The sequence below is a fragment of the Theropithecus gelada genome, chromosome 1, assembly GCF_003255815.1.
Source record: "Theropithecus gelada isolate Dixy chromosome 1, Tgel_1.0, whole genome shotgun sequence".
Lineage (NCBI taxonomy): Eukaryota > Metazoa > Chordata > Mammalia > Primates > Cercopithecidae > Theropithecus > Theropithecus gelada.
In genome coordinates, this window is record NC_037668.1 from 51,471,572 (window position 1) to 51,481,048 (window position 9,477).

The 9,477-nt window shown below is 45.2% G+C and overlaps 3 pseudogenes across 1 annotated transcript; 1 reads left to right on the forward strand and 2 right to left on the reverse strand.

Annotated features, from left to right (window-relative positions):
- Positions 1-1,257: 1,257 nt before the first annotated feature.
- Positions 1,258-1,826, reverse strand: LOC112631630 (annotated as a pseudogene). The gene has a single exon (XR_003121163.1). The product of XR_003121163.1 is annotated as a glycine cleavage system H protein, mitochondrial pseudogene (transcript).
- Positions 1,827-2,883: 1,057 nt separating this feature from the next.
- On the forward strand, positions 2,884-3,008 carry LOC112615078 (annotated as a pseudogene).
- Positions 3,009-7,054: 4,046 nt separating this feature from the next.
- On the reverse strand, positions 7,055-7,851 carry LOC112624555 (annotated as a pseudogene).
- Between the last annotated feature and the right edge of the window lie 1,626 nt (positions 7,852-9,477).

Here is a 9,477-nt window from a genome sequence, read left to right on the forward strand (position 1 = left end):
CTTAAAAAGGACAGGAATTGCTCACTCGGAGAGCTCGGCTCTTGAGACAGGAGTCTTGCCAATGCCCCCGGCCGAATAAACCCCAAATAAATCCCTTCCTTCTTTAACTCAGTGTCTGAGGAGTTTTGTGTGCGGCTCATCCTGCTACAAGTTAATAAGAGAATACTTTGGGCAATCAGTACTACATATTAATACAGTTTCAGCTCTGCCAGCAGGAACCAAGATCAGGAAATAATGAATATTAAGAAGATAAAAGAGGCTGGGTGTGGTAGCTCATGCCTGTAATCCCAGCACTTTGGGAGGTGGAGGTGGGCAGATCGCTTGAGGCAAGGAGTTCAAGACCAGCCCGAGCAACTTGGTGGAACCTCATCTCTACAAAAAATACAAAAAATTTAAATTAGTTGGGCATGGTGGCACATGCCTGTAGTCCCATGTACTTAGGGGACTGAGGCGGGAAGATCTCTTGAGCCTGGGTGGTTGAGGCTGCAGTGAGTCATGGCTCACACCACTGCACTCCAGCCTGGGTGATAGAGTGAGACCCTGTCTCAAAAAAAAAAAAAAAAAAAAAAAGATAATTAAAAAGTAAGACCTTAACTATTTGCAAAATTGAAGAGTATAATCAGGGCTGTTATATATGGATATTCAGGTTGTACACTGCCCAACACAGGAATGTAGTTTACATAGACTGTAATATGAATGATGCTCTCTGGATTTGTTCAGTGCACAACTCTTAACAGTTATACATAGTAGCCTCCAAGATAATAGATAATAATGGTCTTCAATGAATAATTGGATGTCTTTTTTTTTTTTTTTTAACGAAGAAGTATTTTATTGTTTTGCTGCAAAGCTGTTGCTTCACCGTATAAAAATAGCACCAGCAAATGCAGTGTATTGCAAAATCAAGATAGTGGTGTGTCATCTAACACTGTACAAGCAACAAAAACCTCTTCACTCCCAGTTATTTCCAATGGAAAGGTCATTAAGTATTTCATCCCAAATCCAGGCAAGTTACAATATTATATAAGGCTTAAGAATAACAACGTTATCTTTGAATTATGTAATTTTTAAAACTAGTTTTTACCATGGATAATATAATGAATTCTGAACACTAGAGCCTAGTCTAAAATCTATAATCATTACAAAGTTAAAGGACATTTTCCTTCATTAGCAGCGTTAACAGTAGTTTTTTTCTTCCCCATTGGTAATGCTATAAGTTGCTATTCTAAGTCTTCTATCCACCACTAATTTAAGACAATCTGCTGGGTTGCGGTATTTCATACTAGTTTATTTAGGGGTTCCATTTTCACTCCTCAATAGATTTGATGTATTTCTCATATGCTTCTTCACTCATAAGTTCATCTAGTTCTGAAGGGTTACTCAGTGTCATCTTGATCAGCCAACCATCTTCATAACAAGATTTGTTTACAAGTCCTGGATTTTCTGCAAGAGCTTCATTAATTTCAGTTACTTCTCCTGATAAAGGAGAATAGAGTTCACTAGCAGCTTTCACACTTTCCAAAGCACCAAACTCATCTTGTTTGTTCAATTTTGTCCCAACTTCAGGTAGACTACAGTAAACGACATCTCCCAATGCTTCCTGTGCAAAATTGCTGATTCCCACTGTTCCAATACCATTTTCTGTTGTTATCCATTCATGTTTCTCTGTGAATTTACGCACCGAGAGCAGAGCGGGTCGCGTGCGCAGTGTCCGAACGGCGCCCGCCCCCAACTGCCAGGGCCTCAGCGGGCAGGGCGCGGCGGGTGACCGGACCGCGCGCAGGGTGCAGAGCAGGTCCCGCACGCTCCGCACCACTCGCAGCGCCATGTTCGCCAATTGGATGTCTTTTAATAAGGAAAGCAGAAAGCAATTAAAGATGTTTTTGGATTTCGTGATTGGAAGGGTCCTGGGAGATGATCTAGTTCAATCCCCTCCACATATTTCAGATAACAAAAGTAAATCAGGGGAGGGAAAAATACAAGGTTCATCCAGGGCAGAACTGGGACAAGAACTATGTCTCCAGGCTCTTTGCTAATTGCCCTTTGTGTTTATGCACAATTTCATTGTTGGTAGGAATTAGCATTCCAAATCACATCTTAAAACCCCTAGAGAGAAGGAAGACTTGCAACGGCTTTGCATCTTCTAGCCTTTGTCAGGAACAAACCAGGATGGCTAAGCAGGAATGTGATGAGTTCTGGGTCTTTGCTCTTCAGTGTCCTGCACGTCTTCTCAGCGTGAACAATTCCTGTTGAGCATTGCCCCTTTGAAAGCTTTTTGTTTGCCCCTGTCTTCGACTTGATGTTAGCTGGCAAGCGATGTGGTTTGCTAATGACCTCAACCAGGTTGCTAGCTTGGTAGTAATCTGAGAACAGAGTCTCTGGAGACCAGCTGAACTCTTTTGAAGTTTGCTGTGGTGAATTGATGTACTGCTTCAGATTTTAATTCAGAACCAAACAGAGCCTAAGTAGGGACGATGGGAGGCTACGCTATGGGAAGCTGATGTTGGGCATTAAGTACCTTGGGTTTTAAATTAATAGCCAGCTATGCATTGCCTTTTCCCTATCCTCCACAGTCAGATATTTGTCAGTAAGTGGATATGTGGGAGGCATTGTGCCACTAGGTGCTGTGGGAAAGCCAGGAAGAATCAAACCCTAGGGGGTGCCTTTGGAAGAGAGCTGTGTGCAGATTTTGAACTTGAGCCATACCTTGAAAAATTGGTACATTTGGAGCAGAAGAGGTAGAAAAGAAAAGGAGAATGGGGAAAGAATTTTGGGTGGGAGTAATGACAAGCTTGAAAGCTTATAGGGAGAAAAATACAAGGTGTGTTTGGGAAATGAAATACGGATCAATCTAATCAGTAGTGAGAAGTTATGAAAGGAAGATTGAGCTTTGTGCGATGGCAATATCGTAGCCAATGAGGTTTATCTGAGGTGTGATTGTTGCTAATTGGGGAAGAAAAAAAAAAAAGACTTTGGTCTAGCCTGATAGGTCCTTAAACCCCAAATGTGGGAGACTTTATTTATTTAAGATGGGATCTCACTCTGTCGCTGAGACTGGAGTGCAGTGGTGCAGTCATAGTTCGCTGTAGCCTTGAAGTTCTGGGTTCAAGTGATGCTTCTGCTTCAGCCTCCTGAGAAGCTGGAACTACAGGTGTGCGCCACTATGCCCAGCTAATTTTAAAAGAATTCACTATGTTGCCCAGGCTGCTCTTGAATTCCTGGGCTCAAGTAATCCTTTCACCGTGGTCTCCCAAAATGCTGGGATTACAGGCATGAGCCACTGCACCCAGATGGATTTTGACTGTATATAACCTGAAGATAAATAGGGAGCCCCAAAAGGTTTACGGACAACAACACTATAGGATGAGGAAGTGTTGGTAACTAACTTCAACTTAGTCTTTGAGTTATTGAATATCCAGATGGGATTGTGATTGGGCTAAAAGATGATTTAGCATCACCCAGAGATAAATTTAGAGGTGGACTAAATTGAATTAAATTAAATTAATTAATTTATTTATTTTGAGATGGAGTCTCACTCTGTCACCCAGGCTGGAGTGCAGTGGCACCATCTCAGCTCACTGCAACCTCTGCCTGCCGTGTTCAAGTGATTCTCCTGGGCCGGGCGCGGTGGCTCACGCCTGTAATCCCAGCACTTTGGGAGGCCGAGGCGGGCGGATCACAAGGTCAGGAGATCGAGACCACGGTGAAACCCCGTTTCTACTAAAAATACAAAAGAAATTAGCCGGGCGCGGTGGCGGGCGCCTGTAGTCCCAGCTACTCAGGAGGCTGAGGCAGGAGAATGGCGTGAACCCGGGAGGCGGAGCTTGCAGTGAGCCGAGATTGCGCCACTGCACTCCAGCCTGGGCGACAGAGCGAGACTCTGTCTCAAAAAAAAAAAAAAAAAAAAAAAGTGATTCTCCTTTTTCAGCCTCCCGAGTAGCCAGGATTACAGGTGCCCACCACCACACTTGGCTATTTTTTTTTTTTTTTGTATTTTTAATAGAGGCAGGATTTCACCATGTTGGCCAGGATGGTCTCGAACTCCTGACCTCAGATGATCCACCCGCCTTAGCCTTCCAAAGTGTTGGAATTACAGGCGTGAGCCACTGCGCCCGACCAGAGGTGGATTTTATATCTCACGTTTTTGAGGAAGAGAATGGGTCTTTGTGGGAGAGATAATTTGCATACTCAAGGAGAAGAGCATGAAGTAGTTGTAATTGTTGTATGAATGTTAAATATAGGCTGGGAGCGGTGACTCATGCCTGTAATCCTGGTACTTTAGGAGGCTGAGGCAGGCAGATCCCTTGAGCTAGGAAGTTCAAGACTAGCCTGAGCAACATAGTGAGTGACCTGTAGTCTCAGCTACTCAGGAGGCTGAGGTAGGAGGATTGCCTGAGCCCAAGAAGTCAAGCCTTCAGTGACCCGTGATTGTGCCACTGCCATGCACTCTAGCCTGGGCAACAGAGTGAGACTCTATCTGAAAAAATAAAGAAAAAGAAAAAGTTAAATGTAGGTAGAGTGACAAAATATGCTGGATAACCAATAGCTTGTGCTGTTGCTCTCACCTGCCCTTCTGCACTCTGGTAGACATTTCAGAGAGTGACAAACTGTATTTTCTAGGCTTCCTTGCTAACTGGCTTCTGTTTATGTTCTCATGATGAAAGGCATTGGTGTGATACTGGAGGACAGAAGGAGGAATTGACTCTCCTCCTGCTTTTGGATTCTGGTGGCATCTTGGCCAGCAGAGGTAACTGATGGTGATGGTGCTGGCTCCAGTGAAAACGGTAGTAATGCAGTGGCTCACACCTGTAATTCCAGCACTTTGGGAGCCTGAGGCGAGTGAATCACCTGAGGTCAGGAGTTTGAGACCAGCGTGGCCAACATGGTAAAACCCCGTCGCTACTAAAAATACAAAAATTTGCCAGGCATGGTGGCGCATGCCTGTAATGCCAGCTACTAGGGGAGCTGAGGCAGGATTGCTTGAACCTGGGAGGCAGAGGTTGCAGTGAGCCGAGATTATGCCACTGCACCCCAGCCTGGGCAACAGAGCGAGACTCCGTCTTGAAAGAAAGAAAGAGAGAGAGAGAGGGAGGTAGGGAGGGAGAGAGAGAGAGACAGAAAGAAAGAAAAGAAAGAAAGAAAGAAGGAAGGAAGGAAGGAAGGAAGGAAGGAAAGAAAGAAAGAAAGAAAAAGAAAGAAAGAAAGAGAAAGAAAGAAAGAAAAAGAAGGAGAAAGAGAGAGAGAGAGAAAGAAAATGGTAGTAATGGATCTGGGAGGTGACTGCAGGGACAGGAGCAATGACTTAGAAGTACAGACTCTTGGGTTCCTGTTTAGACAACTGGGATCCCACAGCCAACAGAATCCTTAGAGACAGAATCCTCAGAGATCCTGTCTCTGAGTTTTAGGTAAGGTTTTTGTTCCTCTGTCCCAAGGTGGCAATGGTTTCCTGAAGTTACTGATCTTTGAGTAATTTCATCTCCCCTCTTTTGATACTCCTTCGTTTTTTAATATTCTTGTAGCCAGTTTCATTAATTTATTCTATTTGAAATACCTAGAGTGATTTTCTTGATTAGATCCTGATTGATACAGTACCTAGTCGTCTTCCTTTTTCTTTTTTTTTTTTTGAGACGGAGTTTCACCCTTGTTGTCCAGGCTGGAGTGCAGTGGCACGATCTCGGCTCACTGCAACCTCCGCCTCCTGAGTTCAAGCCATTCTCCTGCCTCAGACTCCCGAGTAGCTGAGATTACAGGCATGAGCCACCACGCCTGCCTAATTTTGTATTTTTAGTAGAGATGGGGTTTCTCCTTGTTGGTCAGGCTGGTCTCGAACTCAACCTCAGGTGATCTGCCTTCCTCAGCTTCCCAAAGTTCTGGGATTACAGGCGTGAGTCACCGCGCGTGAGCCACCACGCCCGGCCGTCTTTCTTCACTTGGCTTCTAGGATGCCACACAGGTTTTTCTCGCATTCTACCAGACATTCCTTTTCAGTCTCCCTTGCTGATTCTTCCTCTTAAATCTGACTCTTAATGTTGGGAATGATTTTCACATAAAAATTACTAATGGTGACTTTCTTTCCAGTGTCCTGAAGATCTAAATTTATCTGTAATATAGCCCTATCACTCAACATAGGAATTCATCTCATTTTACATGTGAGGAAATTGAAGATTTCTTGCCCGAGGGACTATTTCAGGAATATCATCTTGAGAAATTAGTTCACATATTGCTTCTACCTGTGAGGCTGAAGCTTTGTCTCAGACTGTTAAAGCTAAAAAGAGCCAAAGAGATTTGCTCATGGGTGGGATACTCCCTCAGTAAAAAATCTACAGTCTAAGCTCTGGTCATCTTCTTTACAGGTTTAGAAACTACTTTTTTGTTGAGCTTACCCAGAAACACATCAAATTTAATACAAATGCTTATACTTTTCAGATGTTAATACTATAAAATGTAAGAACCATTTTGAACAATGAATTATTGATGATGGGCATTTGTGGTTTTACGGTAACTAAAGCATTCTAACAGTATTGAGTGTTCTCATTCGTGAATATGGCATCTTTCTCCACTTATTTAGGTCTTCTTTAATTTCTCTTAGTGATATTCTGCCAAAGTGTTCAGGATTGAAGTTTTGCACGTGTTTTGTCAAATTTAAGAATGTACTTCTTGGGGGCTGGGTGTGCTGGCTCATGCCTGTAAACCCAGCACTTTGGAGACTAAGATGGGAGGATCACTTGAGGCCAGGAGTTTGAGACCAGCCTGGGCATCAAAGTGAGACCCATCTCCACACACACAGACAAAATAGTTAGCTGGGTGTGGTGGCATGTGCCTGTGGTCCCAGCTACTTTGGAGGCTGAAGCAGGAGAATTGCTTGAGTCCAGGCGTTCAAGGCTGCAGTGGACTATAATGGTACCGTTGCATGCCAACCTGGGTGACAGCCAGACCCTATCTCGAAAACATAAAAAATAAATAAATAAAAATGAAAAATAAAAAAGAATATGCTTTTTGTACAATTTTGTATTCAGCTTTTTTTTTTTTTTTTCTTTCTGTCAAGCTGTTCTTTATTTCAGGACGAGGGCAGGGCAAGGGCTCGGTCTTTCTTGGCAGTGGCTTTCCTCATGGCAGCCAGGACGTTTCGCAGCTCCTCCCGCTTCCTCTTGGCGCGGATATGCGTCCCCACCCTTTTCTTTTCTTTTTTTTTTTTTGAGACAGAGTCTTGCTCTGTCACCCAGGCTGGAGTGCAGTGCCGCGATCTCCACTCACTGCAAGCTCCGCCTCCCGGGTTCACGCCATTCTCCTGCCTCAGCCTCCTGTGTAGCTGAGGCTACAGGCGCCTGCCACCATGCCCGGCTAATTTTTTGTATTTTTAGTAGAGACGGGGTTTCACCGTGTTAGCCAGGATGGTCTCGATCTCCTGACCTCGTGATCCGCCCGCCTCGGTCTCCCAAAGTGCTGGGATTACAGGCGTGAGCCACCGCGCCCGGCCTTCTTTTTTTTTTTTTGGAGACCGAGTCTTGCTTTGTTGCCCAGGCTGGAGTGCAGTGGCACAATCTCGGCTTACTGCAACTCTGCCTCCTGGGTTCAAGCAATTCTCCTGCCTTAGCCTCCCGAGTAGCTGGGATTACAGGCTGAGCCACCGTGTCTGGCCCCTACCCTTTTCTTGATAAACTTGGAGGTCTTCAGTAACTCCATGGCGTGATGCTCATAAGGGGCGAAGCCACATACCTCTTGGATCATGTCCCGCACAAACTTGGTGTGTTTGGTTAGGCGCCTGCAGCGGCAGCTGTGCCTGGGATTGCTCATGTTCTTGGTCACCCTGTGGCCCTTGTTGAGGCCCATGGTCATAGGGTAGTGCAGAGCCATGGCTGCTGCTCTCTAATGGCAGCCGTGGCGGAAGGCAGCTTTTTTTAAAATAGTATTATTTCCAAAGCATTTTACCATGTCTTTAAAGGGGTTTATTAAACATTGGTAATGGCTGCATTAATTCAGTTGGCAACTTTTAAACCACTGATATTACTGGTTTTGCTGAACACTTTTACTTAATGGTGATGGCTGTGCTTTGTTTTATAGCATCAGCTTTGCTGTGTTAAACAGAAGGTCTAGTGTTGCACTGAGCCCCTTGGGGAATGTAGTCCAGAGAATTTGGAGGCTCAGTTCCAAAACCAACATTCCAAATAAAGAGGGTTTTTAGTGAAAATGTCAGTTTACCTTGAATATTTTTCCAGTCATGTAAGTAATCCTCATTTTCTTCCAAACATTAAATGTATTTATTTGTGATCTCTGGGCTACTTTCTTTTTTTTTTTTTTTTTTTTTGAGACGGAGTCTGGCTCTGTCGCCCGGGCTGGAGTGCAGTGGCCGGATCTCAGCTCACTGCAAGCTCCGCCCCCCGGGTTTACGCCATTCTCCTGCCTCAGCCTCCCAAGTAGCTGGGACTACAGGCGCCCGCCGCCTCGCCCGGCTAGTTTTTTGTATTTTTTAGTAGAGACGGGGTTTCACCGTGTTCGCCAGGATGGTCTCGATCTCCTGACCTCGTGAACCGCCCGTCTCGGCCTCCCAAAGTGCTGGGATTACAGGCTTGAGCCACCGCGCCCGGCCACTACTTTCATCATGAAAACAATTTGCTATATTTCAGGGATTTTCTTGTGGGGAGAGGGGACTATTTTTTTTTTTTTTTTAGACGGAGTCTCACTCTGTCACCCAGGCTGGAGTGCAGTGGCATGATCTCTGCTAACTGCAACCTCCGCCTCCTGGGTTCAAGCAATTCTTCTGCCTCACCCTCCTGAGTAGTTGGGATTATAGGCGCATGTCACCACACCAGGCTAATTTTTTTGTATTTTAGTAGAGACAGGGTTTCACTGGGTTGCCCAGGCTGGTCTCAAACTCCTGAGTGCAGGCAATCTGCCCACCTTGGCCTCCCAAAGTGCTGGGATTACAGGTGTGAGCCACTGCGCCCGGCGAGAGGGGACTATTGGTCTAATCTTGAATTTGAATGCTCTGTAGTACTCTATATTGCTATATGGCTGTGCTAAATGCCATCACAAATAGAATAAACAGTATATATAATTTGTTTATCCATTTCTTCAACAAGCGTTTAGTGAGCCACCTTCTAGTATATGCAGTGGGAATCTGTTATATTCTGGAGTTTCAGAGCTGAATAAACATAGTATCTCTTGTCCAGGAACTTCCAGGCTTACACCTATGATCACATTAGAAATAAATCAATGCAGAGGCCGGGCGCGGTGGCTCAAGCCTGTAATCCCAGCACTTTGGGAGGCCGAGACGGGCGGATCACGAGGTCAGGAGATCGAGACCATCCTGGCTAACACGGTGAAACCCCGTCTCTACTAAAAAATACAAAAAACTAGCCGGGCGAGGTGGCGGGCGCCTGTAGTCCCAGCTACTCGGGAGGCTGAGGCAGGAGAATGGCATAAACCCGGGAGGCGGAGCTTGCAGTGAGCTGAGATCCGGCCACTGTACTCCAGCCTGGG